This window comes from Rhipicephalus microplus, chromosome 4 (assembly GCF_043290135.1).
Source record: "Rhipicephalus microplus isolate Deutch F79 chromosome 4, USDA_Rmic, whole genome shotgun sequence".
Taxonomy (NCBI): domain Eukaryota; kingdom Metazoa; phylum Arthropoda; class Arachnida; order Ixodida; family Ixodidae; genus Rhipicephalus; species Rhipicephalus microplus.
The window spans coordinates 134111671-134117393 of record NC_134703.1 but is presented as its reverse complement, the minus strand read 5'-3'; the positions used below and the strand labels follow the sequence as shown (position 1 = coordinate 134117393).

Below are 5723 nucleotides of genomic sequence, written 5' to 3'. Positions count from 1 at the left end.
CAGATGATAAATACTGCTTATGTGCGCAAACGAAAGCTCTCGTTATTCGAGAATAAGTGGACCAGTTTACTTAAGTGAGAATAGATGCACCGGCGTTTACGGCGCTTTCAGCTAATACTGCCAGTGCACCGTCAAGGTCCACGCTCCCAGCAACACCTCTTAAATGTATAATTTTCCGTATAGATTTTGTGAAAGAAAAACGAGCCCTTATGATTACAATTTCTTTACTTCCTGTGTGTAAAAAGTATCTTTAGCATTATTCTCATGTCCAATGTTTGGAATTTTATATCGCATCTCATTACACTATAGTTGCCCGCATTCGCTGCTCGGCTCGGTTTGCTGGTTTAGGAATAGAAACTCCTTGAATTTTTATTTCGAGAGGGGGCACTTCTCACCCTGTTCAGGTCTATATAGCTCTGCTGACCTTTAGAGAGCAAGCGTTCTTTTCTTTTTACTTTCATATCTACTTCCCCTTACTCTCCTTGCAACTGCCTTTCGTCTATGCCCTGCCAGCTCCGGAAAAAGTAGGCAGGCGTTGTTCTTCTATAGGTGGGATTTGTCGGTACACTCTTTCCTTTTTTCCTCGGTATCCTTGTGTTCAAATAAACTGAATGCATAAATAAGGTATACCGGTAGAACGTCAACTGTTCGCAGCTTCTGCGTATTGAACTAAACCTTGATGCCGCGAGTATTGATTAGAATAATGATTTAGGACCGATATATAGTTAGACTGCTTTCAATGAGGCTAATGATAGCCAAACTAAAAGTGAGAGATTAATTCACAGGCAACGATAAACTTGAGATCTTTAGGAACAAAGTTTTCATGGCATGCAGCATCTCCATCCTGGAAACCGAGTGAAAACAAGAAAGCCGGGGTAATGGATCCTTCTCCATACAGAACTCACGCCGCAACTCTATACAGAGATATTTCACCCGACTAGCGATTTCATCGTAATCAAGATTGGCGCAGCGCTAAACACAGAGTGGTATGTCTGTTCAGCTGCAACAAGGGGCAGAGAGTGGTTCATTCCAACGCAGCCTCTTTTACCCGTGCGTATTTTGTACACCAGTCAGAGGTCATTGATTGAGTCTCCAAGGAATGATATCATCGCTGCAAATGGGTGCTTTTTAGGCGTGCATGTAGCTAAAACACAAGCCCTTAATTATTATTGTTTTCTTTGTTTTTTGTAACGTCACAGTCCGCGACGAAGAATTTTATGCGTTTGTTTCGTTCATTCTTGTACATAAATCGAGTGTGCAGTAAAATAAAACTAAGAACAGCTTCACTTGTTATTGACACCATACAGCAGCGGACACGTCTGCGGGAAGCGAGCAAACACGATACAGTCACCCCTCCGAGGAGACCATGTGGTGAACACGCGTGGTACTTTTAAACAACAGCACCCACACATAATCCAAGGCTGAGCGGGAGGATGAAATATAAACTTTGCGACGAAGTGAACGGTGTCACGCGTCGGTGACTAGTCCTTTGCCTCCCCTCGTTCAGACGAGTACACAGCTCCTTCGTTCTTGCAGACGACGCAGAGAATGGCTGACAAAAAAAAAACGGTGCTATATAAGTTCTCAAAAGCAAGCTTGTTTCTAATTGTTTTAAGTTTTTTTTTCCTCCTCCTTCGGCTAACACTTAGAGCAACCTACCTGCTAGTGGTTACAGATGCGCAGCGTGTCGCCTTGTTTGTGAAACGAGCGTGGCTCTGCAAGCGCGCCATGTTCCAATAGACGCGCCAACACCCTCTGAGGGTTCACTTCCGCGGGGTGGGTTCCAAGCGCGACGAAAAGCTGTAGTCACTCGGCTGCGTCCAAGTCGAGCCGGTCATGTGTGGTTCCTGCTTGGATGGCTGAAGGCGACGCTTGTGGCTTTCTTCTCGCTTGAAAATTCGTTGGAGAAATCAGCCCCGTTACATGGGTGGCCACCATGATTCACTACTGAGACCGAGTTGGTGTGTTTGATCCTAAGCCACGACGGGGCTGGTAATGCGAAAACCACCCAGCATGCAGCTGTCGGTCGACAGGAGAGAGACCCACCAAATGATCAGGGCTATTCCGTTGGCCTCAACATGGAGAGGAGCTGACTTGTACGGGTCGAACGACTACATTAAAAAGGTGTCGGTCCCACGTTCGAGTCGAGAGATACAACGAGCATTTAGTCAATTAATAAGCAGTTATTTCTGAGACGCCCATATTGATTTCTGGGTAGCGCTGTGCTACAAGAAGGTGGAGGAAAATTTTACCCGTTATTTTGATAGCCCCACACCAAAGTGCTTCTAGATTGTAGTCTGCCGGGCAGCTTGCGCACGACAAAGTCGAAACTTCAATCAAAGTTGTTAATTTTACCTCAGTTGATCGCAAGGGTAGTAAATTTGGCTTTTGGAGACGTTTTTCGGAACATAAAAAAGAATAAAAAGGACTCCAGCGTTCTTAATCACTTTTTTTTTCACACAATGTCAAACTTCATATCTCGCTACTGAGCCACTGATTCCCACGCGCTTAGCAATTGGTGCTCGAAAAAAAAAAAGCCTGACGAGGTGAAAATTAAGTCAGCGTTCTCATCTTCGAAGTTGTCTATAATCGGATTGTAGAGCTGGCACCTAAAACGCCAGAACCCCGGTTTATGTCTCGCGTAAGCTCTTTTCAGTATTGTTTATTTGCAATAAAAATATACTAAATCTCCCTGCTGGCGGGCAAACAAAAAGAATAAAAGCCAAAAAGCCTGACGAGGTGGATAACTGAATACGTTTTCCGCACAGTTTTCAAATATTACAGACACCATGTGATTTAAATTATTTTATTGGGCGAATGCACAAATTATACGAAAACATTGTAGTGACATACGAAGCTAGTGAGGAGAGCCGTGTTCATTGCGAATGCAAAAACGGTGCACGTTCAAGCTTCACAACTGGCTGCGTGCATAAAGGATAGTATATTTATCATGTTTGAACTTAGTTCAACTACGCTTGCCGAGTAAGGCCTTGATTTTAATTTCTTTGTAAAAGGATGGGACCGTTGAGTTGCACAAACTTAACTTAAATGCGTACCTCTGTTTAGGAAAGGAGAACAAGACGTCTGCACGCTTCGATGATACGGAGTGACGAGGAAGTAAGTGAACGAGTTGCCCCACAAGAAAAATACCGTGATGCTTCTCGGCGCTGTTGGGGTTCACGGTGCGAACGAACAACGAACTTAAATACAGCCAGCACCTCTTACATGGGCGGCACGCCTGATTTTCCGACAAGGTTCATTATCGCTAACGCACCACACTATACATAATATATTCTTTTTTTTTCCTTGTTTGCTTCAGAGCCTGAGAGTTTCTTTAGTTGTATGAGCGAAATTATCTACAGGAAATCGTGTAGGTGCTAGAAATAATGTGTGCTTATTTTAGAACGCCATCAAAGTACGGCTTCTCAGTCGAGTTGGCTCATGTTCAAGATGCATTTACTAGCGCAAAAAAGACGAAACACCCATGAATAAACACACACATAAGCGCTGTTTTGCGTTTTTCGTTTTAGTATTTTGTCGTTTTGCGCTCGTATCAATCTTTCGAAGTGCCAATGCATATATACATTGTCGTTGCGCTGAACATAGAAAAATCAGACTAGGAAAATAGCAAAATAGATCATAGGAAAATGAGACTGCACAGGCTCACGCCTGCTTTGCGTTCGTGTAAATTATTCTAGCTATCGGTTATATATGGCTCCTAAATAGCAAAACCGACATTGGCATTTATAAAAAGGAGCAGCATTGCGAAAAGCTGTAATCTATATAGGTCACCAAAGATACCAGCCAAGTACAACATTCGCGCCCTTGTCGCGGCTATCAGAACTCAGTGTCGCTCAAGTGGCTTTACTGAACAGCTTACAATAGGTATATTTTGCCGTCATACTTTATCTCGGCCACTAAGTGCCCAAAAAAAGAAATAGATGGATCTTCTTACGGAGCGTTCGCAGATGCCCCCTATAAAGTGCGACACCGCTTCCTTTATTACAGGCGCTGAGAGAAATCAAAACAATAGGCAACAAATTTGCTTCCCGCTGAATATCAACGGCCACCAGCTGCCCGAATCCACCCACTGTGCAGTGGCAAACGCCGGAACAACTTCAGGCAGCTACGCTGGCACGGTGGCCGGCTATTTTTCAAAGCAGTTGCCGTTATCTTGGCGTCAGAACCCCAGCGGATGATCTCCATTGCACAGGCGCCGTGGCGTCTCGCCCTCTGCCGGGCTATAGCAGCGTCGACTCTCTGTTTCCCCGCGAGGTCCGCCCGCCTCAAGCGAGCGGCGACCGTTCCTTTTTATTACCTCTGTATCACCCACGCTGCGTGTGCTTGCTCTCTCACATCCCATCCTGCTGTATACATACACCACTCCGGCTTCGCTCCTCCCATTCATAGCACGCTTTTCCGGTTTACCGCTTCTTTTCTCCAAGTTACATACTTTTTTTTTCACAGCCGCTTGCACTCAGAGAGGAACAAACAAATGAGACAGGAAGCCCCAATTCGCGTCGCAGGGGGCCGGAACACGCGCGCGCGCTCCCTGCGCCAGATTATCCGCGCTGCCGAGCGATAAAGAAATTTATAGCATGCCAATGGAATTCCAGATTAACACAACCCAGGCACGAAACGCCGCCACTCCCTGCGCCTTATCAGCGCCTATCTCCTGGAGTAGCGGGTGAGCTTCTTGCACTGTGCTTTAAAGACTCATCCTTGTGCGAGCACAAAGAGAGGGCTAGATAATAAGCGAAACGACGCCGAGTGCATACGGCAGGGACAACACATATACATGGAGCGTTTGTTTAGTCCTCCAGTGGGCGTGTTGACTGGCGCTAAGTGTGCCGTCGTTTCTCATTATATACGGCCGCTTTCGTAGACATCTGCGATTGGCGTGCGAGTATTTACCCTGGCGCATTAGCTGGTAATTCCAAGTTTAAGAATAAGTACCTAGATCTAAAGTGAAGTAGGCAGAACGAAAACAAGAATATTGACTTCTGCTCCCTCTTCAAGTGTATGGGCGTGTGAGGGAGCAAAACCAGATTGGTAACTTAGCGACTGTTACCAGGAAGATGAATAAGTCATTTTTGACATTAAGCTTTACTCTTGCACGTGATGGTGAATATTGTTTTTTTTTCTGACGTAAAAGATACGGTTATAAACTTAATAACTTCCAAGTATTAAAAGCGGCCTTCTCATTTATTGAGCCTCCTCGAGACACCATCTCTAGCTCTACGCATAGAGTCAGATTTAAGGCCCACAGAATCGTGTTTGACCGAATATGCACCATGTCCCTCACTCCGGCAGAACGTTAGAGCTGTCACTCACGTTGACTTTTTTTTTCTTTGTTGTCGTTTTTGTTGTTTTTTTTTTTTTGCACTAGCCTGCCGTCAAGCGAGCTGCCGTTTTGTTTACCGCGCGCGATTCTCAGAGCAATGCACATTCGTGAACCCTTCTCGTGCTCGAACACTGGTTTTTATGTTACTTCGGGAAAGAGCTTTTTACCGAACAGCGCTTGCCGAAAAATCGATCTGCATGCTCGCTGTCAAAACGTTCTCCGAAACTTTTTCTGTGGTAGAAGCTGTACGGTATCACCCCATATCTGTAAAGCATCGAACACAATGAAATATTTGAGGGCTGAGTATGTATTCAGCAAGTTTCCCTGTATACAGTCCGCTAGGCTTCACAGTAGAGAGCGAAAAAGCAGTAGAACCGAG

At 45.1% G+C, this 5723-nt stretch overlaps 1 long non-coding RNA gene across 1 annotated transcript; it reads right to left on the bottom strand.

Moving 5' to 3' along the window:
* Window positions 1-805: 805 nt before the first annotated feature.
* Window positions 806-2163, bottom strand: LOC142814016 (uncharacterized). The gene is made up of 2 exons (XR_012894775.1): window positions 1660-2163; window positions 806-1552 (listed from the first exon to the last, which is right to left on the bottom strand). It is a non-coding gene; the product is annotated as an uncharacterized LOC142814016 (long non-coding RNA).
* Between the last annotated feature and the right edge of the window lie 3560 nt (window positions 2164-5723).